The sequence below is a fragment of the Anser cygnoides genome, chromosome 3 (assembly GCF_040182565.1).
Source record: "Anser cygnoides isolate HZ-2024a breed goose chromosome 3, Taihu_goose_T2T_genome, whole genome shotgun sequence".
Taxonomy (NCBI): domain Eukaryota; kingdom Metazoa; phylum Chordata; class Aves; order Anseriformes; family Anatidae; genus Anser; species Anser cygnoides.
Genome location: NC_089875.1, coordinates 93388369 through 93415518, shown reverse-complemented (window position 1 = coordinate 93415518; position 27150 = coordinate 93388369). Strand labels below are relative to the sequence as shown.

Here is a 27150-nt window from a genome sequence, read left to right as displayed (position 1 = left end):
AAAAAAAAAGCATCCCAAGTACAATAATTCTGAATTTCAATGAATTACATCAGTTGCATTATTAGAACACCGTTACATTTTATCACAGCATATATTTCTTAGAGAAGTTACTTGACTGGAAACAACAAAGTACACAAAATATGCCATATCATAGAATCATAGAATGGCCTGGGTTGAAAGGGACATCAAAGATCATCTAGTTTCAACACCTCTGCCATAAGCAGGGATGCCACCCACTAGATCAGTTCAACAAGGCCAAGTGCCGGGTCCTGCACCTGGGCTGCAACAACCCCAAGCAGAGCTACAGGCTGGGAGATGAGTGGCTGGAAAGCTGCCTGGCCGAGAAGGACCTGGGAGTATTGGTGGATAGTCGGCTGAATATGAGCCAGCAGTGTGCTCAGGTGGCCAAGAAGGCCAACGGCATCCTGGCCTGTATAAGAAGCAGTGTGGCCAGCAGGTCGAGGGAAGTGATTGTGCCCCTGTACTCGGCTCTGGTGAGGCCGCACCTCGAGTACTGTGTTCAGTTTTGGGCCCCTCGCTACAGAAAGGACATGGACGTGCTCGAGCGAGTCCAGAGAAGGGCGACCAAGCTGGTGAGGGGTCTGGAGAACAAGTCTTACGAGGAGCGGCTGAGGGAGCTGGGCTTGTTCAGCCTGGAGAAGAGGAGGCTCAGGGGCGACCTCATCGCTCTCTACAGTTACCTGAAAGGAGGCTGTAGAGAGGTGGGGGTTGGTCTATTCTCCCACGTGCCTAGTGACAGGACGAGGGGGAATGGGCTAAAGTTGCGACAGGGGAGTTTTAGGTTGGATGTTAGGAAGTACTTCTTTACCGAAAGGGTTATTAAGCATTGGAACGGGCTGCCCAGGGAGGTGGTGGAGTCACCATCCCTGGAGGTCTTTAAAAGACGTTTAGATGTAGAGCTTAGGGATATGGTTTAGTGGAGTACTTAGTGTTAGGTCGGAGGTTGGACTCGATGATCTTGAGGTCTCTTCCAACCTAGAGAAATCTGTGAATCTGTGAATCAGGTTGCTCAGGGCCTCATCATCTTGCCAAGGATGGGGCATCCACAACCTCTCTGGGCAACCTGTTCCAGTGCCTCACCACACTCTGAGTGAAAAATTTCCTCCTAACTTCTAATCTAAATCATCCCTCTTTCAGTTTAAAACCATTCTCCCTCCTCTTGTCAATATCTGACTGAGCAAAGAGTTGCTCTCCATCTTTTTTATAAGCCCCCTTCAAGTACTGAAAATTTGCAATGAAGTCACCCCAGAGCCTTCTCTTCTGTAGGCTGAACAGTCCCATCTCTCTCAGCGTATCTTCATAGGAGAGGTGCTTCAGCCCTCTGATCATCTTTGTGGCCCTCCTCTGGATCCACTCTAACAGCTCCACATCCTTTGCTGGGGGTTCCAGACCTGGATGTAATTCTCCAAGTGGGGCCTCACAAGGGCTGAGCAGAGGAGGACCTCAGTCTGCTGGCCACTCCTCTTTTAATGCAGCCAGCTGTCCTTCTGGGCTGCAAGCACTCACTGCCAGCTCGTGTCAAGCTTTTCATCCATCAGAACCCCCAAGTCTGCGTGGCTGCTCTCAATGAGTTCTTCTCCTAGTCTGTACTCATATCTGGGATTGCCCCAGCCCAGGTGCAGCACAATGCATTTAGACTTGTTGAACCTAATTAGATTCACATGGGCCCAGTTCTCAAGCCTGTCCAGGTCCCTTTGGATGGCAACCCTTCCTTCTATGGTACCAACTGCACCACTCAGCTTGCTGTCATTTGCAAATATGCTGAGGGTGCACTCGTTGCCACTGTGTACGTCGTTGATGAAGACATTAAACTATACTAGCCCAAGGACAGACCCCTGAGGCCCTTGTCACTGGTCTCCACTTGGACATAGAGCCATTGATCACCACTCTCTGGGTGCAACCTTCAAGCTAATTCCTTATGCACTGAATGGTCCACCCACCTAATCCATATCTCTCCAATATGGAGACCAAGATGTCATGTGGGACCACGTCAAAGGCCTTGCAGAAGTCCATGTAGATGACATTGGTCGGTCTTCCTTTGTCAACTGATGCAGTCACTCCATCATAGAAGACCACCAGGTTGGTCTGGCACGATTTGCCCTTGGTGAAGCTATGCTGGCTGTCTTGGATCACCTCTTTGTCTTGCATGTGCCTCGACATTGCCTCCAGGAGGATCTTTTCCATGATCTTCCCAGGCACAGAGGTGAGGCTCACTGGTCTGTAGTTCCTCAGGTTGTCTTTTCTACCCTTTTTTAAAATGGGAGTGATGGATGTTTCCCTTTTTCCAGTCACCAGGGACTTCACCTGACTGCCAGGACTTTTCAAATATGTTGGAGAGAGGCTTGGCAACTACATCAGCCAGTACCTTCAGGGTGCTGGGATGCATGTCATCAGGCGCCATTGACTTGTACATGCTTAGTTTCATCAGGTGGTGTCAAACCTGCTCTTCACTTACAGTGGGTGGGTCTTTTCTCCCCTAGCTTCCATCTACAGGTTCAGGGAAATGAAAGACTTGGGAAGCCTATCAGTGAAAAATAAGACAAAGAAGTTGTTGAGTATCTCAGCCTTCTCCATGTCTATCATTACCAGTTCACCCTTCTCATCCATCAGAGAGGGTATGCTCTCCTTGGCCTTCCTTTTCAGAGCAATAGAATCCCTTCCTGTTATTCTTTGCAACCCTTCCCAAGCTCAGTTCTATCCATTCCTTGGCTTTCCTTATCCAATCCCTGCACATCCGGACTGCATCCCTGTACTCTTCCCAGGCCACATGTTCCTGCTTCCACTACCTGTGCATTTCCTTCTTGCACCTCAGTTTGACCAGCAGGTCCTTGTTCAGCCATTCTGGTTGTCTGCCCTCCCTGCCCACATTTTTTATGCAGGGGGATGGAGAGTTCTTGTGCTATAAGGAAAACAACCTTAAAGGGTCTCAAGCTCTGCTCAGATCCTTTGTCCCTAAGGACAGTATTCCAGGGCATCTCAGCTACTAGGCCTTTGGTAGTTGATTTGAATACTAAATTATTCCATCAAAAAGAAAACAACTTTATTTTTTTCTACTAAAAATAAGACAACATTGTTTTTTTGTTGATCAATACATTAGCTAAGGGATCCTTTATAGTTTCTTTTTTTTTTAATTTTATTTTTATTTTTAATTTTTTGGTACCTAGTAAATAGAAGATATAACAATGGTTGAAAATTAAATACTTTTTGTGAAAATAAAAAGTAGAATGATAATATACTGCAACAAAAAACAACACTCTTCTTATCAGGGCATCTTATTATACAGTTTTCACTAAGCACTTTTGACCAAAACTATTTCCAATGGTACCTCATTATGTAAATCACTAATGGCATTTCAGACCCTCAAAAATGTCAGGAACTTTAACATAGACTTCTACTGGGTTTTGAACTCAAGTGAAACAACTTCCTCACAGCTTGTGATCATTAATTTGCAAGTTATTTATCAGTTGCATGGTAACCAGATGGAATGTACTCATCAGGGCAAAACTTAAATGTGAAACAAATTTAAGAAATAAATTTAAAAAAAAAAAAAAGAAAAGAAAATTATGTCACCAAACTGGCAGGACATTCAAATATTTCCAACCATGAGAAGTAAAGAGAACTGATGGTGCAAAAAAAACAGGCAATATAGAGAATGATATCACTTTTTCTACTCTAGTTCCTAGCTTCGTCTTGGGAGCTCTTCCATAAAATGTTCTAGCTGCTAATTTAGATTCAGGATAGGAAAAGGCTTGTAAAAACTAAAACAAGCTTCAAAGTTTTAATCTTTTCAAATTAAACATATATATATATTTTTTTTTTCAAGTTATGGTGACACTTTAGGCTTGGTATTCTGGCTGTTGATCATCAGTGCAGTCTTCAGTGCATTCTTAACAGTGGACAGAGAATAAATTGGTTTTATACAATTAATCTGAACATACACTAGAAGTACTGAGCTAGCTATAACAGCAGTTTTACAGTCCTTCCTGAATTGTTCTGATTGAAAATCTAAAACAGCAATATCCTTGATCCTATACTCCTATATAAACTGAATAAAAGTCATGAGAATTCAACTTTCACTCTCCAAACTTCTTTCATCAGCATTTAGTACCCTTCAAGACTGATGTCTAGAAGCTGAAATATATATGTTAAGCTCTTTCATGCTGTGGTCATCTCTTCCTTTACATTTCCTCCTTGTAACTTGTTGTCACTGATAACGACATGAAAAGATTCAACAAAACACAAGCATATGTATTAATACAGATGTAATCAGGTAGAATATTGGATTTTTCTTTTTTTTTTTTTGTGAAATATAAAATTTAATATATATATATGTATGCTTTTGTATGTAAGCAAGGGCATATGTGACAGTGTGTATGTATATGTGTGTGTTTAGGTAGTTTATACAATTGAGAGAGCAGATTAAGCTTCATTTCTTCTTTCTGTTCTCAGTCCTGCATTATAGCTGCAATTAGTTTATAGAGACAAGTATTGTATTCCCTACTTTAAATGTGCTGTTTCTTCTAAAGTTATATTTTTATGTATATGGTTTAAAGGAAAAAAATCCCAAAAATAAAATAAAGGGGTCCGATCTGTATTTATAATTCTACAGATCTGGTGGATTGTTTAGTGAATATTGTGTGACAATGACAAGTTTCCATTTCAGTATGTCATTAAGATATTATACCTGAATTTAGTCACTCATCACAAATATAAAATGTAAGTTTCATTAAAGTAAAGATCAACTTTGGGATTTCATCTTTCTTCATTTGTTGGAACTTTTACAAAGTTTATGTGGGTGATGAAATTAGATCTAATTTATCCAGTTTTATGTATCTCCCCAATCACATTTACAAATGAAAACTGTGTTAAATGAGTTATATAGATGAAGAAAAGAGAGGTCCCTTAAGAAATTCCCCTTGATATATATAATTGTCTTATTAGAGACAATTCTAGTGATTCTCTTCTGCTATAACAATATTTTCTCCTAATTTATTCTAATTAAGTAGATTGCCATGAGGTCACTTATTTGGCAGTTCTTCATTCGTTGAAGTTCTTTTTATGAACCTAACACAAAATGTCACAATTGCTCCTGTCAAAGCAGAGATTTTCTATTTCATTATTGAAAATAATAAAAATGTTGTTTTCTATTTCCATTATTTCAGTAGAAAAAATCACAGAGCTAGTCATGTCAATTGGTGACTAATTTGGAAAATGAACTACATGACACATGTAATGGCACAAAGAAAAAGAACTACGGAGGAGCTATTTAGCTACCTCCTCAGTAAATACTTGGGAAACAAACAAAACTTTATTTTTTTTAATAGAAAATGATATTTGCCTTGTGACCAATCCTACTGAACTCAGCTGCACTATTTATATATTTACTTTACTCAATGCATTGTTGAATCTTAGCTTTATATAATAAGAAAAGGGGGATAGATGTCAGTTACTTTTTATGTTAGTGAAGATTAGATATATATGAAAAGTGTGTGTTTTTTTCTCTGTTGTATGTTAACAAACAAAAATGTAATATGATAATCACAACATGTGCACAGAACCAATGTGATTACTATTGTGGAGAGTCAGGTTGCATTTGCTTCCCAAAGGATGATCTTTGGCAGAATCTATGGCGATGGGAGCACAAGTACCATAATATCTGAATATTGGAAGAGTTAAAAGTCAAGGTAATCACTTCTTGATTCCTAAAATAAAGATCAGTTCTTGTATTATGAGACTGGTCTGTTTCAATTAGGTTTTAATTCATATATATATGAATTCATATATATATATTATCTTATTTAGTTAAAAACATTAATTTTGCCTGCTTTTAAAAGTAATTAAGTTTGTAGAATAAACCTTCCTAATTTCTGTTACTTGATGAGTCTCTAGAGTATCTCTTTGTTATCTGAGGATCTGAAGTAGAATTTTGTAAGTAAGTCTTCACTATGAGTCTGTATAACTGAGAAATTTCCTTTGTACCACTACCCTCAATTTTGGCATTTCCCAACTTTCAAGTGTTAACTATTCAGCCTTAATATTGTTTTTCTGTACTCCTTCACATGTCAAATACATTGTTTTATGAGTAAGATAGTTTAAATTGTTACAGACAAGGAATTTCCAGAGCATTAAAGTGAATAGAGCAGTAGAATTATCTATTTAATATGTTATAAATAAATTAATAGGCACTACAATTATTTCTTTACAAATGTAATGTATTTGATTCTTCAGTTTCATCAAGAAGGTATCCATGAAGTTTCCATACAGAAATCTTTACTACAAGCTATTTAAAATCACAACTTTTAAATGGAAAATTACTATTCAAGTAGTTTTGCTCCTTTTCATGCTTTGTTTTTTTTTTTTTTTTACCAACACTACAAGTCCTTTTGTTTTTCATGGTTTCAATTTCTTCATGGTACAATGAGTAGATGTTCCATCAAAATTATATTCAAAATAACAGAGGAATGCTCATGAATATTCACAAGGCTAAATATTATTCTTGTTTCTTAATTTTGAGGAATATTGGGAAACCTTGATGCATGCAGAAAATAATGTAAAGGGGAGTATGGAAGAAACAAACTGTGTATTTTGTGTGTAGTTTTTAACATTTAAATTTTCATTCATGATTAGCATTTAACCAAAAAAGTTCCAGTTACGCTGAAGGAAAAAAAATAATAAAAATAATAAAGAACAAAAAGCCCATCATCAAAAAAAAAAAAAAACACAGCAAAATGTCTATAACATCAGTCAGATAAAATGAATGAATCAGAAGATTATCATAATTTTTAGAAATTAGAAGTTATTATAATAATAAGGGATGTTCTTGAATGGCTATGGTCTTCTGTTTAATATACTGAGGTGAAGTAAAAGGCTACAGGAAAACAGAAACATAAAAACAGAGTCATTCAAGAGCTAAAATAACATATGAAGTGCAGCTCTAATCTGAGTGAGGAAATGGATTCTGCTCGTCCTCACTTGCATTCCTGTAACATGTACATGGGTACATTTGAACTGTGTATACACAATGTTCAGGTACAACTTTCAGTCCCATTTGCTGAAACCAGGCAAGTCCTAGTCACCTTCAAGGATGGGACATGACTACATGTAATTCTCCTATACGTATTGATTTCTTTTGGAAAGCAACCCAAGCATGCTGGCAGGGAGAGTGCTTGTATATAATCTCTTTATTACATGATCAGAGGAAAAATACTTTGAGGCACATTGTAAAGCATACCCTGCTCCTGTAGACAGTCACGTTGTAAAGACAGTGATAAAGAAGATATCAAAGTTCCTTTGTCCTCTTTTGCAGCTAAACATTTGTAATAGCCTTTACAAAGTAGAATGAATAAAATTTCCTACATTACTGCATTCATGCGTGTGTAACTGATTGTGTAAATGCAAGAATGTGTATGTATTTATGTACATATAGTTAATCTACTTCCTCTATTGATTTTTACTGGCCAAGGTTTAAGACCTTTTCCATAAACCCCGCTCAGAAAATGTGTTCCTGAAGAAATAGTTGATGAAGATATAAAATAAAGAAAATCTTTTGCCTATAAAAGATCTGTACAGGTTGCCTTTTCATTATGAAAAATATATATATTATTTTTTTTGAAGTGGTTAAGCATCATTGTGACTGTTGGTATGCTAGAATTCCCAGTTGTTATAACTCTGTAGCAATCTCATATCAAAAGGTTTTCTTAACTCCTTCATCTAATAAAAGGTGGAATGATCTTTCAAGATAGCTGAAGCCATCTTTGTAGTTGATTCACTGGAACACGTGTTTGCTTATGCTCCTTACATCACACAATGAGCATCATCCATTAAAAAATTCCTTAGCTCTACCATACTGGGATGTCAGACTATTTTATTATTATTATTATTATTTTTTTTACCTTGCATTATCACTGACCTCACACAAATGGAATGAAAAATGCTCAAAACTCTTGGGTGTGAGCTTCCCTTTAGAGTCAGTGAAATATATAAAAATATATTTAAAGGGAAATTAGTCTTGTTTAGAAGTAGGCATCTATTTTTGTTAAGATGATTTTATCATAAAACTACAAGCTTTCCACTGACTGTTCAAAGATGTCAGTTAGGATCCATATATAGATGTCAACACTGGAAATGACTATAGGTAGGTGAGATGTATGCTATCTAGTCTCCCTTTATAGTCAATAGAACATGACATTTGAAGGGAATGATTCAACTTGCTGTAAAGTAGGTGGCCGTAACAGGTGAATAGATGAAGCATGCTTCTGCTTTTGGATATGATTTTCTTTCACTGAACTCTAAAAATATACCCCAGGTGGGAATTATTATGTCTATTTTCCATGTGACTAAGTATTGATTAAACAACAGATCTTAAAAAAAGCATGTACTAGTGCTTAACAATGGTTCTTCTGCTACTTTCCCTTGTTGGTTGTATTTAATATGTTTTATTTTAGTTAATGCAAAAAAATATATATATTTACTTAGTTAATGGGTTAGAGTTTCCTTCATGCATGCATTCATAATTCTTTCAAGTATATATTAGTACAATCATATTTTTTTCAAATTATGTATTAAGAAATCACCTGTTACTCAACACTACACTTAAGTAAATACCATGCAGAAAAATTATCAGTAATATAGATCAGGATTTGCAAGAGAATGAAGCATAGACATAATTTTATCATTAACAGAAATGTGTGATTATTAATATTTAACTTCAGGTATCAGAGAAAGCTTGGACCCTCTTTCTACTATGTCTCATTGTTGATACCATTGTTGATATTTATTTGTAATGTTAAATGATATCTTTGTCAAATAATTAATATTCAGATTATTTATCCTAGCATTTCTGGATTCAATTTACTTTGTAGTCCTTTTGCCTACCTAACCACCAGCTGAAGTATGAGAGCATATAATACCTCAGTCTCTGCAGTTCCAATCTTGGTTCCTTCCTTTGGATGTGTACAGTTCATCAGATGTTTCCTAGGAACCACATTAGACGTGGCAGTTTGTTGCTTTTACCCTGCACTAGCTGTGACAAGAGAAAAATTACTCATAAAAAAACATATGGATTTTAAAATATATTTTCTTTTTTTCACCTGAAGGTGAGTCTCTGTGCTGTTTTGAGGAAGATAAAAAGAGAAAGGAAAACAAAAAAACAATTACAAACTTATCTGTAAAGAAATTCCAGCCTCATCTCCCAGACTGGCAAGTAGACTGACTCAAAATGTTAGGAAAATCAGTTTCAACTATACTTACATTACAAAGCAGAGAGGAAAATAATAAATACAATATAGGGTCAGACAAGCTAAACCTAAAGGTCAATTAACTCTCTTCCTTATTCCCTCTTGCCAACCAGGGAAGAGCAACGAGTGTCTAGGAATTGCCTCCTTCTTCATTCCTGTTGAAATACAAGAGGAGTCCAAGACATGTTTACATGTTCCAGTAAAGACCTCGAACAACCAGGTCTGTTTCACCCTGTTTCACCTGTTCATAGTGAAGAAAATAATTTAAGAAGAAAAGAATTTAATCTCCTTCAAATAATGTTAATAAATTTGCTGACAACAAAGTTTAATTACAATTATATTTATAAATATCTTCTCTGAACTTTCCATCAATTGGCTATGTTTTTTGTTTGTTTTCTTGTTCATTTTGCTTTTATTTCCTGGAAAACTACATGAAAAAAGACTTCACTAGCAATAACTTATCTGGTTATCCTTCATAATTTACAGAAATTTGTGTTTCATCTACAGAGATATTTTTCTCTTGCTGTTAATGGGTAGACCAGATTAACAAGGGATAAAAATGATAAGCTCTTATCTGTATGGATACAGAATTTTCATGACTTTGCAAGAAGTGAAGCCACAGCTTTTTAGGAAGATCACAAATTAGTTTATTGATCCCAAGGACATTTAGAGAAAGTAAAGTGCTGCAATTTATGCCTTCTTTCCTTATAACGTCAACTTTCCAATATAATGTCAAACTCTTTTTTTTTTTTTCATTTCTTCAATATATTTTATAGTATTTAGTACTTCTAGACATTCTTATGTAACTCCTATCAATCTGCGGAAGAAAGTCAAACTATTTAGTCAAAGGCTAAGAAAGTCACTGAGCCAGAAAATACATTCTCGCCTGGAATACACAAAGCATGTACCATATAATGCCTTTTTCATAGTCTTTTTTAAAAAAAGAGTATGACACAGCTATCCATACCAGAAGTTATTTAAATCAAGAAGAAACAGGAGTCAGTTTCAGGTACTGAACTGCAATCTCATATTCAGCATTACTACTGGTTTGATTTAAGCAGTTCCCCTGTTCTTAATTTTGTATCGTAAGTACCCAATTCAGCACAGTGAATTCAGCACCCTCACAGTGTGATACCTAAAATTTATGATACTGACCATTGCCATCAATGTGTCTCTTTATGAACATAAGCTTGACAAACTAAAATAGTAGAGCTCATAGAGATAAAATTAAATCAGTATAACATAGTACCTAGTAGAAGGTAACAATTGGTATTACAATATTAAGAAGATGTCTCAGGTTGGAAATTGATTTTTCCTATGTTGAGATGTGAAAACGTTTTCCTTATCTTGTCTTAAATTGGATATCTCTTTCTATAGTATTGCTTATGTATGGCAATATAGACTGGTTCTGATATTTTTAGATACATTTTTGGTTGAAAGCAACCAAAGAATTTTGTAAGTTCCTACCTAAACATTTGCCTGTAATAATTCAAAAGAAAAAAAAAAAAAAAAAAAAGCAAAACCCCACCATCTTCCTATAGAGGAAATAAATCTCACAAATGTGCAGTTAGCATATTTCCGTGTTCCTTAAAATTATACATACTAGTTTTAGCATACAAAGGTATCCCAATCTAAGCTTTTTTTTTTTTTTTTTTTTTTTTTTTTGTCTTTATGATCCATATCCTAAATTAATTCCTATTGGTATAGGTACAAAACTTGACTACAGCAGCAACTTTCTTGCTTCACAGTTTATCTTTACCATCTCTAAAACCACTCTACCCTGTATTTTTTACAAAGATGTCTGTGTTTGATAAAAATTTGACAGGAACAGAAATCTTAAAAGTAGTGAACTTCAATTAGCAGTATAAATGCTCTGATTTCCTCTCTATATACCTTGGCCTTGCAGAGTGTGCCTTCCACTATATACAAACATATATAGCAGTATGTTTCACTTAGTAAACTGAGAATAAAAAAAATGTACTTCTATAGATGGAAATATCCACCAAATAATTTTAGTACTAAATATGCACCAAATAAATTTAGCACCATTTATATGCACCAAAAATTTTGGCTTGGAGACTGTATCCTGCATTGCAATGCCAACAGGGATGGACTTCATAGAGAATCAGCAAAATGTCAAGTTATTGTTTTATGGATACATAAGTGGGAAGACACAAAGAAGATTTTACTTCATGTGTTACATTCAGTGCCTACATTTTAAAATGTTGAAAAATTAGAGGAAAAGTTGCAGAATAAGGCCAAATAAATCATTTAGTGGCTCAAGATAATGCCTGACAGTAGAGAATTGAAGAGCTCAATCTATATTATCAAAAGAAGATAGAAAGGTCAATTGATTATGGTGTATTAAGGAGAATAAAAGGAGAATTAAGGAGAAAAACCTTAAAGAGAAGAGTGAACCCCCAAAGTTTTTGTTTGTTTGGTTGGTTCTCTTCAGTAAATTTCATATATCAGGTAAAAACTCAGCACTTGATGAAATATATCTTAAGATAATCATTATGAAAAAGGATAAAATTTTGTGAAAAGATGATAAAGCCTTTATTCTGAACACTTCAATCCTCCAGGAAGGTTGTTATAATCTGAGATGTATAACACTTAAGAATGAACTGAAACAGCCAAAATTATTACTGCTAGCTTGGTAACAGCAAGAAAACAGACTACACACCCGTGTGAAGTACACTTTAGTGAAAGCTTACATTAAAATAAAACAAAACCAAACAAAACAGTAGACTCAAAATTGTGAGTCCCTTCTCAAAAAAGGAAATAGTATTTAGAACAGTATGAACTACTGCAGCTGTGAACATTTGCTGAACTGTGGAAATTTCTATAAATGACCTAATTAAAGCAGCTAATATCTCCAAGTGGTTTATGAACTCCCACGCTGCCTTGCCTCCAGCAGGGACCATGGGAGCCTTGGCTTCTTGGGGTTTCATGTTCCTGGCTCTCCTGTAGGAATTGTGAGATCCCTGAGACCTGCCTGAAGCCTGGATCAGAGGAAATCTCATCTCCTGGGGATGAACAAATACCAGTGAGACTCAAAACTCCATAGGATTGTATGACAAGAAATTAGACAGCCATGTATCCATGGCCATGAGGCAGACTTTATAACATATCTGTCCTTGCACCACAGATCTCAGAAGTTTCTATTGTACTCTGGTGAGCGGGCTGGCATGAATACAAACACAAACCATTCTTTTGTGAATAGTTCGTCCTAGCTGATGCTCTGTGGAATGTTTAAAGTACCCTAAAGAACCAATAAGTTTCACACATTAGGGTTTTTCAAATAATTTATTCTAAAATTTCTTGCTGTCTTTTCTAAGCCTAACAATTGATCCTCCTCTGGTTCAAGGATGAACAAGGCTTGTTTAATTTGAGATATATAGCTTTTCAAAAACTACTGTACTTGTTCCAAGAAGCAAGGTGAAGGGGCTACTTACAACATATTCTAAAGAAAGATGATTTATTTTCTTCAGAATTAGAACTCTCTTATAGAGAGACCTGTCAATTTCTCATGGTACCCACACTTTACCAGTCAGAATGTCACCAATGAATATAGCCCTTTATCTGCAATGCCATACTGTGGATCAATCCCATACACAATTTAGTATGTGTTGCAACTTTAGAACTGTGATTTTTAAAAGAAAAATGATCTAACTCTGCTCTCATTTAAAGGTGCAGCATGGGCACAAATATACCTTTTGTGCTGAAATTCTTCATTCTACAACCCTGAAGTGAGATGATACCTGTCACTAAGTTTGCTTATTAGAGAAGGCTGTGAGAAATAACTTGTTAAAAATTTATTTGCTCACGATGAGTAAAATGTATCTGAGACAACTACTACAACTACTACCTCTCAGTTTAGTGTTTATTGAAAGGTTAAATAAGAAAAATTACAAAGCAAATCATGTAGTCCTTCATTTTGTGAAGCAGAAGAGAATGTGATTGAGCAAAAATAGACGACATAAATAAACTGCATACATTTGAAAACTCAAAGAAAGATAACAGCTTATTGATCTACATATTTAATAAAAAAAATTGCAAACAAAAGCTGATTATGTGTTTCATATGAAAAACATCACAGAACAGAATTAAACCGATCAAGGCAACAACATGTATTTTTTCCTTTCTTCTCATACTGTGGTGAAGAATATGGCAAGATTACTTAAACCACAATGAAAAACACTTCTCTTTTTTTTTTTTCAATATCACTCCTGCTATTAATTTCAGTTTTCATCATTCCCTTCTCTACGATGTAAAACCTTTTTTATTATTATTTTATGTTTGAACATGCCCTTTTCTCTTAAGGATGTTATATCCTGGTGTGATAACACCAGCATAGTCATGTATAAACTACAAGGTCACTAATGATTTTTTTCAAAAAAACATTTATGAATGGGTCACAGAACACAAAACATTTATGAAAGGTCACAGAATGTAGTTATGTCCAAAGAAAAGACACTTGTGTCTGAAATATCAAGCATTACTGAGTCAGAGGTACAATGAAAGTAATTAATCTGATGGGGATTGAGAGCTCTTTCTGAAACCCAAATAGAAGAGAGCCTAATTCAAAATTTATCTTACAGTATTTTCACCCCTATTTAGTGCTCTTTAAGGATCTTTTATGATAAAATTAAATTGATTCTGCACTAAAATTCTATGATCTTTTATGAAGTTAATCTAATGATACCATATTGTTCAGATTTTGGATATCATTAACATTGTAACAATTAAAATAGGAGTTACACATTTTCTAGTCTGAATTTTTAACTGCATTTTTAATCTACTAAAACGGTATTCCAAGGAAGTGAAATATGATCCTGCAGTGTAACTACAGAACTTTGGATGTCATTCCAAAGCTGTTGCTACCCCTATTGTCCAAATCACTGAGTGATTACAGGGGATGTGACATTAAGCACGTTCTACGCTTTTTTGGTCAAAGTTTAATAAAGTTGTTTACTTGACAAGAATATACGAGCATCCTATGCAAAACTGACTACAGAAAGAACTACCATAGAGTCAAAATTTCTTGTAACTTGTACCAAATTTGCTAACTGCTTTAGGTTGAATATGGCTCAAAATTTCCTAAAAGCATCTTGGGAAGTGGACCTATATATAACATTGGGCCATACAGCAATCTGTGGTATAGCTGTGGGTATCCTCCATTCCAATTCCTAGATAAAGACCCAAAAGAACTATCGAAACACATAAGTACTTTTGCCCTGTTCTGCTACTAGATTGCAAAGAGACATTGGCTTCAAATAGAGAATAAAGTCCAATAAGAAAACATTCAGTATGGTCACTAAACAGAAAACCGTCTTCATCACCCAGCAGTAAGTCAGGAAAAAAAAAAGGGGGGGGGGGGGGGGGGAAGAAAGTGGAACTTCATTTCTTATTGATTAATTACTATTTTGTTTATTATTTTATTATTATTTTTACTATTATGTTAAAATACTATGCTACACCCATATTATCCAAAGAATTGCAGAAGTCATGCAAGAAAAAAGGGTTCCATCAAGAAAAACTCAAAAACAAAGTAGGTAAGAATCAGGTGAAGATTGAGGGAGAAAAATAAAATATCCCAATATTTTTCCTCTCTAAATAAATTAAAATGCTGACTCTAAGGACATCTTTATTTTGTCTACACTCTAATAGCATACTGTGACAAATATTACAGCACACATGGAACTTAAAAGGTGACATAATGATAAATCTCTCTTTGGCCATTAACTCCTCAATGATTTCAGACTTATTATACCCTATTACATTGCTTTTTATTACACAATTCTGGACCCATTAATTTACTGTATTCTAGCCCTAACTATCACAGATTATCTATCAAGAGGTTATTTACTAGGTTATTCTGAGTGGGAAAAGACTCAGAAAGATCATCGAGTCCAACTCCTGGGTCTGCATAGGACCAACCAAAAATCAGTCTGACAGCATTGTCCAAATGCTTCTTGAACCCCAGCAGGCATGGTGCTATGACCACTAAAATTTGTTTTAAATCATAAGATTTTAAAAATAACCAATGTACGGTTATTTTCATCTTCTGCTTCTTGTCTATGAGCTTTTCTTTAGGTATGCAATACTAATACTAATACTATTATTAGTATTATTATTATTATTATTAAAAATAAAATAAAAAATGTTGTTATATCTGAGACCAGAAGAAAAAAACCACTGAAAATCATGAAATATTTCAGCACTACATCATTCATTTGAGAATGGCAAAAATTCCAAAGAAGCATCTTATTGTAGCTATATGATGACAAATGCGAGGTACTTAGCCATTACAATGTTTAACTCGCTGCTGCTGGAAACATGCCGACGTACTTGAGAAACTAACTTCACCCCAGGCTCATTGTGGGATGCATATTTGCATGCCAGCTTGAGCTGTTCTCATGTTCTAAGCCCATCTACGCTGTTCTACCCAAGTACTGCTCCATCAATACATCAGCAGTACTGATGCATTGCTAAGCCAACTTATTGCAGGTAACCATATGACTGCTCCCAGGCTTCTTCAGTTCAAGTTAAGCAGATGACTATTAAAAACCACCAGTTTTCCTTCTCGCAAGAAAAACACTAATCCGTTTCAAGGGTAAAATCACACTGCCAATGATGTCAATCTTACCTTTTGCCATTGATCTGAAAAGACAGCCTGTTGCACCTGGAGATAGTTACTGCTACACAGCTGAGAAGTGTAACTGGCCATACAAACATTTTAAGTCAAGCACTCAAGAAAGATGCCTTGGAGTGCTGTGATGGTCAGTACTGCAGAGCTTAATGGGTAGATCCTTAGGCCTGTGGACTGGAGTTTGGAATGCTTATTTTGGAACCCAAGCCATATGTGAATGAGATTACTACAACAGAGTAACAGTTTACTGAGTGGGGAGTGCCTAAACTGGGAAAATTTAAGAAGAAAAATTTGGGTGAAACTCACTCGCCTCTGTGAACATTTACACCCATTTCATGAACTGCTGCTAAAGACCTCTGCAAAACTGTGATGCAGAGAAGCTATTTCTGCAGGCAAGTGATAGGTAGAGAACTACACTACAATTGCTGATTCCTGGACATGAAAATTTTTGTTCTTTGAAAATAACTATGCAATGTAATATGGGAAAAAATGGAAAAGGAGGTGGGGGTGTGTGGGGAGGTGTCCTAAGAATCTGAGAGGCAAGAAAAGTTTATTTCCACAAGTGCTCAAATTTATATACTACAGTATCAATCCCCTCGCCTTCTCCTGTCCATCTTATACTCCTGGCTTAAAACTAGTGCTCTAATTGCAAAGAAGAGTGAAAAATCATTCTTGAGTGCATGAGGGCAGACAGTCTCACCTGTCCATGACCATACCACTTAGCTGAGCTCCTTGAAATCCTTGTGATCCAGGCTAAGCATATTCCAAATCAGATTCTTCTGAGGATTTAGGTTCAGAGATGCCTAGTGACAGAATCCCCAGTGGTCTTGGACAGGAGGTAAGAGTCTGTGTAAAGGAAAGGATATTAATGAGCATATTTTGCTTCAAACTACGGGTCTTTACAACATCTCAGATGTCTGAATAAGGATTTCTAGAATGGATTTTTTGAGCTTGAAACTTAAATTTTGAAAAAGTGTCACAGTGACTAACTGTATTTTTATGAATATGTAAAAAGTAATCTGATAAATTCTTTCATATTGACAAAACATAACCCCTAAGCTTTCTTTTAATGAATAAACTTAAAATTCTTCTCTTCCGTGTGCATTGTTACTCCTGTTCGATATCAATACTCAAAGTGAGAAGCATGTTAGATTTCAGAAGCAATCTCAAGATCCTTCTCATCTGATTCTAAGTTTTAGGACAGTCTTTTCTTGAGATGCTTTTGAAAATATTGTCTTATTTAAAACTTGTCTTGATTCAATATGCTCTTTACAGTATCTCAATTGATTGCTGCCTGTTATATCTTATGAATTTCATATTCTCCTGAAGTATATTCAGATAGCTTAAGGAAGATATAATGTCTAAGAACCATATTAGACAATTTAGTATTTCTAGACAATTTTACCCGCGGTCCATTCAGTAAACTTTTTAAATTTCTTCAGATGTAGAAGTTGTGTATGCGCTTGGTAAGAGCTAAGCTGTTTTACTTACCCATGAGTGGTTGTACGTAAGTATATAGATAACTCGGTAGGAGAAACTGTTTGATGTACCTGTGCTATTTTGACAGGAAAAAAAAAGAAACAACACTCTATGATACTAGAAAAAAAAAACACTGAATTAGCCATTAAATTAAAAGAGAAAACAACAACAACAAAATGTAAATATAAACATAGAATTCAACAATCTGATTCAATAATTAAACCTGAAGAAATGGACAACACAAAAATAATTAAAAAAAAAAGATGTGGTTCAATTAGCAAAGTGATCTGCTATGGAAACTTCAGGACAAATAGGAAAATGTTAAGGACCTACTTCTACTTTGAAGTTAATGGCAAAAGTCCAGCTGAAATCACTATGAGCAGAAACAAACCCTAAACAATGAAGGAAAGAGTCTGGCAGGATTTCAGGACTCCATTAGTTTTAATGATTCATGCAGTGCCAAGTGTTTGGGTATCTGGGACTAAAAAATAAACAGTTTCCCTTCTTACATATTATTGCTGCAGGTATAGCCTTTTAGGGAGGATTGCAGCACATTCATATGCATAAAGTAAGTATTGTGAAAATTCAAATTATCCTATTTGGAAAATAGGTTAACTAGGTGAGAAACACATCGTCACAAAAAAAATCGAAAAAAAAAATACACCTAATCTTCTCCTATAATCCATCTATCTATCTATCTATCTATCCATCTATCTATCTACCTATCTATCTACCTATCTATCTATATTTTTCTGCTGCACCTATGTCACACAGTTTTACAAAGCTGGAACCTATAGAAAAGAAAGTTTGGTCTTGTTCTCATAAACCAGCAACGTAATGAACAGGAATTACTTGCGGGTATAATTCTTAGGAAAATTGTTCCAGATTAGTTAGATGTTTAGTTTGACATTAACCTCTTGAGAAGGTTACTAATATTTCTCTTAACACTGTGTGTGGAAAGAAAAAAAGTTCTGATTTTATGATTATGAAGACTGATAATATGATGAGGGTTTGAGGCAAAAATTCTAGGCTCATTGAAGCTACTATGGAGTCAGGGTTTCATCCTTCAAATGGACAAGCTATCAGATATTGACCAAATAATGATTTCTGATATTAATGAATTATAATTCATATCAACAAGGAAATATCATTATATTAATGATTCTTGCTTGGTCACAATAAAGGTGGAGTACATAACAGGAAACAGGTGTTAGATAAAACACTGCTCTGATTTAATGCAGAAATTCTGAAGGAGGATTTTAGAAATACTTATTATTGATCATATTATTCACCTAGGAAATAAACAACAAAATGTTTCATTTTACTAGTTTGACCCCATTTTCTTTTTTCATTCCTCCCCCTCCCCCTTTCCCTTTCCCCTTCCCTTTCCCTTTCCTTTTCCAATGTGATCAATCGATTGATTGGTTTGTCTCATCCCTTATTACTGCATCCTGATTACAAGTTGTGCTTAGATGCTATCTAAAGATGAAAATTCAGCCAGACTGGCATTTTTCTAATAGTGGATTTCATTGACATCTGCCATTCATTTAACCTAATCAATAATAATGTCTTTCTGACTTTTTTTTTTTTTTTAAGAACATTATTGCCTTTACTTAAAAATAAATATAGGATATTCTAAACTAAAGATTTGCTGATGCTCCAATGGATCTTCACTGTTTCAGTCAGAATACTTTTTTTTTTTTTTTAACCACAATATTTATTTCACTCAGGGTGAAATAAATTGTGCCAATGACATAACAGGGGCTGAAAAAAGCTAAGTTTCACATATAGTAATTTCGGTTCAGCACGTCACACATTGATATTGGCTGACCTGTCAGTTAGCGTAAATGATATTCCAAATCTTTTGTACTCAGACCCAAAGTGACTAAAAGTTCTGACTAACAGCTCAGATGCCAAGTCACAATTAAGCCATTCTTGAACCTGGGAGTCAGAGCTCTAAGTGGGAAAAGGTAAATTAATCACCAGACTTAGGCCATTTTTTTTTCCCCATAAATGGTGGTCCAAGAGTACTTGAGAAGGGAATTAAGGGGAATTCTCAGAGCCCTGCTTAGAATTAACCTTGAGGGAATTTTGGTTTTAGAAGTTATCAAGTGCCTATATTTCTTGTTCTGGGTATGATGAGACTAATCTCCCCTCTAGACTTCACAGTCAATATTACCTATGATAATGTTTTCAAAGGAAGTATTTATGCAGTTTTGTGTTTCTGTACAGACCTAATGTTTATCTTCAGAAGCTGACCTGGGTATGCTTTCAGCTCCATGCAGAGATACTTTAAAATAGAACAGTGAGATTAAAATACCATATAAAATGAAATCCCTGACACAAAATGTAAAAATTACTAAAATACCATATTATTCAACAAATATATTGTGATTGGCAGTCATATGCCACTCTTCTAGGACATCTTCACAACTTAAATGAAATTACTTTTTCTTGGAATACATTCCATGTAATGATGCAACTAAATTTTTCACCACAAGAATGTTTAATTCCCATCAATATCCAACACACACATCATGGACAACAAGGCAAAGGGGAAAAAATTCAGGGTTCCTGATTACAGAGGAGACTGTCAGCCTGTTTAAGTTGATGACACATCATTTTCAACTACAAAAGCATGAAAAAGAGAGAGAGAGAGCTATTAGTCAAATGAAAGAATGTACCTAGACGTCATTTTCTGTACAACAAGTAGTTTGGCATATACTGGAATATCAAAACTATTATTATCATCATCATCATCATCATTATCATTATTATTATCATTATTTTAACCTCAGGATCCTAAAGCCCGTTTGTATCTTTTTAGTAGCTATAGAGTCTGCAGCATTATGTATGGGAGGCTTGAGAATGTTAATGGTATTGAGTACTTTAGACTACATTACATCACAAAAACACAGCACCAAGTTTCTGCTAAGCCATCACTGCACTGCCTGGTTTTGATACACATGTACCAAAGCTGAATAAAAACACCAGAAACTTTTGTCTTGTTGTTTGTAATAACATACAAACCATTAAAGAGATGTTTTTGATTGATTTGCTGAAAAAAAAAAAAAGGCAAATTATGGCAAATTAAGGCAAAACAGATTAAAGTGAATGAAAGAGAGAGAGAGGCAAGGCGAAGTGAGGTGAGGAGAGGAAGAAGAAAAAGAGGAAGAAAAGAGGAGAGGAGAGAGAAGAGGAGAGGAAAGGGAAGGGAGGGGAAGGGAAGGGAAGGGGAGGGAGGGGAAGGGGAGGGAAGGGGAGGGAGGGGAGGGGAAGGGAAGGGAAGGGAAGGGAAGGGAAGGGAAGGGAAGGGAAGGGAAGGGAAGGGAAGGGAAGGGAAGGGAAGGGAAGGGAAGGGAAGGGAAGGGAAGGGAAGGGAAGGGAAGGGAAGGGAAGGGAAGGGGAGGGGAGGGGAGGGGAGGGGAGGGGAGGGGAGGGGAGGGGAGGGGAGGGGAGGGGAGGGGAGGGAAGGGAAGGGAAGGGAAGGGAAGGGAAGGGAAGGGAAGGGAAGGGAAGGGAAGGGAAGGGAAGGGAAGGGAAGGGAAGGGAAGGGAAGGGAAGGGAAGGGAAGGGAAGGGAAGGGAAGGGAAGGGAAGGGAAGGGAAGGGAAGGGAAGGGAAGGGAAGGGAAGGGAAGGGAAGGGAAGGGAAGGGAAGGGAAGGGAAGGGAAGGGAAGGGAAGGGAAGGGAAGGGAAGGGAAGGGAAGGGAAGGGGGAAGGGAAGGGAAGGGAAGGGAAGGGAAGGGAAGGGAAGGGAAGGGAAGGGAAGGGAAGGGAAGGGAAGGGAAGGGAAGGGAAGGGAAGGGAAGGGAAGGGAAGGGAAGGGAAGGGGGAAGGGAAGGGAAGGGAAGGGAAGGGAAGGGAAGGGAAGGGAAGGGAAGGGAAGGGAAGGGAAGGGAAGGGAAGGGAAGGGAAGGGAAGGGAAGGGAAGGGAAGGGAAGGGAAGGGAAGGGAAGGGAAGGGAAGGGAAGGGAAGGGAAGGGAAGGGAAGGGAAGGGAAGGGAAGGGAAGGGAAGGGAAGGGAAGGGAAGGGAAGGGAAGGGAAGGGAAGGGAAGGGAAGGGAAGGGAAGGGAAGGGAAGGGAAGGGAAGGGAAGGGAAGGGAAGGGAGGGAAGGGAAGGGAAGGGAGGAGAAGGGAGGGGGAAGGGAGGGGAAGGGAGGGGAAGGGAGGAGAAGGGAAGGGAGGAGAAGGGAAGGGAGGAGAAGGGGAAGGAAGAAAGAATAAAAAGCTGCTTTTCAAACTGAAATCCCTGGCCCCACAAATTTACAAATTATTTAATGTAGAGTTGCTTGTGGGGATGTTTCTGTAGAATATTAACGCTTTCCAAAGAATAAGTTGCTGCTGCCTTTTAGTGATACAAATTCTGCACTCCCTAATTTCGTGACATGATTTTAAGCATGAATTGTCAGATCTGTTTAAGGTTTCTGTCATGGATGGCACCTTTCAGTCACACTGCTTAGTACAGCACCTTGGTGAACAGGTGATATTGTAGGTAAATCCGCAGACTTTCCTTAATTGTTCTTTCCTGTACATACACAATGCTTTCTAGATTTAAGAACAGCTTTTTCTTTAACACTTTTAAATTTAATATTATGTTTTTCTTTCATTGGGACATTGAGTGGTTGACCATGCTGAAAATCATGTTAGAAATACAGAAGTAATGGCTAAAATCCATAGACATGTTACAGCACTACAGCATGCTCTTCCAGCCTCAGGATCATGCTAATGTTCAAAGCACAAATTAGAGGAAATAAATATCAACTGGCCAAGGAAGAAACCTATTAAGAAACTTTTTAAGATATTATACTTAGAGATCTTATACAATATGGTAAGCATTTCAGTGTGAGAAAAATATAATAAACATTGGTTTATTCATCAAAAAATCAAAAGGTTCTTGCAAATTAAAAAGCAAGGATAGATCCATTCCTGTTGAAATTTTAAAAGCTACAAAACCAATGGGGAAAAGCAAAGAAACAAACAAACAACCCCTCCCCCACAACAAAACAAAACAAAACAAAAACCAGATTACCTTGTGATCTGCAGCTATTTTAGGTAGTTGACAGAAATTTATGACATATTACCATGGCAACAATGGACTATCTCAATAGCTGTACTGCTTGTAAGGAGAATAAATTCTCAGAATGCATTATAATGCTTATAATTATTGTTCAAACTTCTACATCTTCTGTATAAATTGAAAGGTGTATTTTTCTTTCTTTTCTTCCCTCTTTCCCTTTTTTTTTTCTTTTGGTCACAATTGTGATAATTTTTCCTTGACACTCTTATAGAGATTCTACCTGTGATAAGTTTCCACTGTGCTCATATAGTCCACTAGATGGAGCATCTACCATTTCCAAAATAAAAAAAAAAATGTTAAGGAAGCTAATTTTCACGAGAATTTGTTAAAGCCACTGAAAGTTTGGGGGGTGGGGGAACAAACTGCAATCTATTTAAACTTCTGTTTACAAGGCAGTCTTTCAATTTAGCTTCATTTACTGGAATAAAAAGCATTTCACATCTACATAATGTATGATGGAATCTATTTGAGGAATGGCTTAATTTAAAAACAGAAACCAAACATACAAACAAGCAAAAAATACAAGGAAAGTGGGAGGAGCAGGGAGGGAGAGGACAACTGCTTTCTACATTATCCAGTGTGATTTAAGTTCTTTCCTTAATTCTGTGTGATTTCATAAGTTTCAATTTAGATATACAGCCTGCAGAAATCTTCAAAGGACTGTCTGCTCTGATACTGCAGAAGAGTAATTTCTATGGAAAAGAAAATGAAATTATAATGAAGCCTGTGTAGACTGGTATGAGTGAAAAAAGGTAGAAAACCAAAAGATGCGCTTCAATGAAAGGGAAACAGCAGTGGACATTGTATTGCCATAGGATGGCTGTGAAAATCAGGCAGGAGCTCCAAAGCATTCTTTCAGTTCAGTGAGCACTGAGAAAGTAAAGCTGAGCAGCTGTGAGTTCGGAGGTAGTAGGTCAGCACTGATCTGCTCAATCCACAGGCTTGGACAAACCAGCAATGTGTATCATTTGTGACATATAAATCAATGGGAAGCTAAGTAAGAGTTCCTCTACTCCCCCTACCCCCTTACCATTACCCCTGGAGACAAGACATTTACTTTCAGCAGCTAAATAAGAATGTATTCCCTGAAAACTGGCTTTTGGCCAGGTTAATTTATGCATATGCAAACTTATGCTTCACCAATTTACTAAAACCCATCATTTAAGCCTGTTCAAATGTGCAGCTGTTTAAATGAGGTTGGAAGCAATTTTGCCACACGATGCTGATGTCAGTTAAAAGCTCAGAATTAGCAAAATGGGAAGGCATCAACGGAGTGTGTCTGCTACAGTGATCTGTGTTCCCCAGTGTCTAATGGATCAGGGAGACAGATATGCCTAGCTCATTGGCCTGTAAAGTTAAATTCAGATCTATTACCTATTACACACACGCATGTATACGAGGGGAAGCATTTTAAGTGGAATAAGAATCAGTTTTGTTCTGGCAAACATCCAGGGTGAGTCTGAATGGAGACTTTCAGGAAAAGCAGGACACAAAACCGCCAAGTGTGAAAATGGTTACAAACGATAGTTTATGTGAAAAAAAAAAAAAAAAAAAAAAAAGCGCTCAGAAACCCAGTCATGCCAGTAAGACAAGTTACGCAAAGAATGCATTTCCCAGGGTGTCATTCCATAAAATGAAAATGCAATGCTCTTTAAGTGCTGTGGGTAAGATCAGCATTAATTCTGGACACTGACAGTTCATGAACTGATGCAAATGGAACTTTATTTTAGATAAAACACAATGCTTAGAAATAATTGTATAGATCTCTGCGATATGCAGATAAATGGATATTCTCAGTTTCTAAGTAAACAGCAGAGGCCTGTTTGTCTGCAAATGGACCTACCTCATTCTGAAATACATGAGAAAATTATCTATGATGGATTTTGGTTTCCTTTCTGCATGTAATATGTGTGAAGAGACAGATCCAAAACTAAAGGATTTATTATTATTACTATTATTATTATTATTATTTTAAAGTTATATACATAGAAGTCATCACAAAGGATCTGCTTTTGACTATATATTTGGGCTAATAGCAGAGACTAAATGGGAACTGAAAATATATAAATACATAGTGACCAAAGGCCATTTATTGAAAGATTCAAATGTTATGAAAAACTGTTGAAATTTGGATTAGGTTATTAAAATTAATTGTTTAATAAGACTATGTATATTTTACTGCTGTTTCTGACACATAGGAAATTAATATTTCTAAGGCTTAACTGCTATCCTTTATGATCTTAACACAAGATGAGAACAAGATGGAAAGTTAGTGCTCTGAGTGTTGCTTTGTCACAAGTCCTGCTGAAGCAGCATTTTCTAGTTCCTGCCTTGCAGTATAGCACTTCTATCTATCCAACTGTCAGAGTACTTAAGCATGACTTACCTGAGCTCTAATCTTCTTGAAATCTTTCCATTCTCCAAATACATTGGGAGTGAATTAAAAGAAAAAAAAAAATCTGATCGTTTTTGTTTTATACTTTGGGTTTTTTTTTTTTTTTTTTTCCAGAGATATATATTTTTCAGACTGTGTTCACTTTTGATAAAATCTAATGAGGGTATTTTGCTACCTTCAGTTGCAGGTAAGTTGAAAACCCTTGAATCAAACATGTTGCTATACTAATTCAATGACAAGTACTTTAAAATGGTGGGTGGAAGAAAACAAATTTAACTACTCAATAGAAACAGAGAATCTAAGTTAACTGAGAAGAATTAAAAATTTCAGGACTTTTTAAGCACAGGTTTTTGACTTGCTTGGTCATAATTGCTTCTTTGGAGCTATTATGCTCTCATGTAAGTACATATTTAGAGGCATTTCAAAAAATAGATTATTGGCCTAGTAGACCATGACTATTCCAAAGGATTTACAGCTCACACTGCAGGAGAGCTGACAAAAGACACGTATAAAGTACTATAAGCCACTTTGAATGTCTCAGCTGCTTAACTTCTTCAATACAGCAAAAGACAGAGAAATGATTGTGACTTTGGACAAAATTATGTTTATATTAACCATAGGAACAGTTTTGTAAGCTTTAAACTGAGTGCTTCCCACAAATTCACAGGGACAGTAGCTAATTCCAAAAGGTACTTTCCATCAGAAAACCTAAATTGAGTAGAAGTAATACTGCAGAAGCAAAATTAAGAAGTTATTCACCTCTTAGGCAGTTATTCTATGAGAATGTATTTGAAAGTGTAGGAATCAAAAGAGTTTGTAAAACAAGTGGAGTTTCAAGAGGACACAATTATCTGCAGAGAAGGGGGCTGAGTTCACAGTCAAAGCACTCTGCTGGGATTCTAGGTCAATGATAAATCTTAAAATTTTGTATGTTGCAGGACAGTATTTTTGAAATAACATGGCATAGCATAACACCAGTGAGTTTACTTTGAATTTAAGTTTTTTTTTTCCTTTTTTTTTTTTTTTGTTTCAATAGAAATTCTAGTTAGACATGGTAAATGATTATTACAGGGCTGTTCCAGTGACAGCTCACCATGTTAGAACAGAGGATTTGATTTAGCCTCTTAGTGACCTTTTTATTCATGAACATTTGTTTGATTAAAATGTGCTTCATATGAATATTCAAGTGAGGTCTGCTTTCTTTGATGACAAGGATATATTCAACCAAATAGTTTAATGAGAAAGAAAAGGTATTTTTGAAAGGAAATAAAGGCTTTTAATTTAGCAGATCATCTGTTCACAGAGTACATGAAAAATATCATACTATTTGCACAAAAAAAAATCACAGACTAACATTATCAATTCTAAAAAGCAAAAGTTATATATTTAAAAAAAAAAGTTGAACAATTAAACGAAGGATCATAATCTAGCTTTAGTTGACAATCCCCATGTAAGTAATAATCGATATATTTTTATTAGTCATTATTTTTAATAAATTGTCCAATCTCAATCATGATTATAAATATATTCAAATCATCATGTTTACAACAATACTGGATATAATACGGTGGGCTAGTAACCTGTCAGACACTACTTGCTGAAACAGGTAGCTCAGACCTGTTGAAAGTTTGCTCGCTGTTATGTGCCACATGGTTGGGTGATCTCCTACACACCAGGATGTATGCAACAGCACAATATGCTAATGAGCACAAGGCAGACTGGCAGATGCATGTGGTGACCCTTCAATAAAATCAGTTAGCCAGTTTGGCTGCCCTGCTCTAATTATCACAGCGGTTATTAAGAAGCAGGCATTAGATAAAACTAGATTTCTCATATTTTGTGGTAACCAGAAATGATGATTGCGCAGGCTAACCAGATATTTTGTTGTTGTTGTTGTTGTGATTTACCAACAACTGAGATCTTATCTAATATGGAAAGAGTTTCCTTGAGTAGTTCCAGTAACAAGTGAGCTGGAATCTCTGATTTTCGTATCATTTAATTTCAGTCACCAAAGTAGTAAATAATTCAGAGCTTACCTCTCAAAACTTCTCTTACAGGCTGTCCAAAAGACAAACACAAATAAAGCTTCAGACGTACATCTGCTCTGGAACAGGCTTGCTTGCTTGCTTGTTTGCTGGTGTAGCAGTCATGTAGAGAGATACTTCCTAATACACCTGGTTTCCTATGCTGGAGTTAAGCAGTGTGGCTCCCGCTCACAGTGGATGGTTGTATTTATCAAAGTCAGTGAATGGCTGACTTCAATATATTATCAAATGCAGTATACCCA

General features: G+C 36.3%; 1 long non-coding RNA gene across 2 annotated transcripts; it reads right to left on the bottom strand.

Annotated features, from left to right (window-relative positions):
* Positions 1 to 1026: 1026 nt before the first annotated feature.
* LOC136790501 (uncharacterized) lies at positions 1027 to 27150 on the bottom strand. 2 transcript variants are annotated; one of them, XR_010830523.1, is made up of 4 exons: positions 26900 to 27150; positions 16610 to 16755; positions 8931 to 9043; positions 1027 to 2542 (listed from the first exon to the last, which is right to left on the bottom strand). It is a non-coding gene; the product is annotated as an uncharacterized lncRNA (long non-coding RNA). The 2 variants fall into 2 exon arrangements; XR_010830522.1 differs by lacking the exon at positions 26900 to 27150 and having other exon boundaries at positions 16610 to 18445.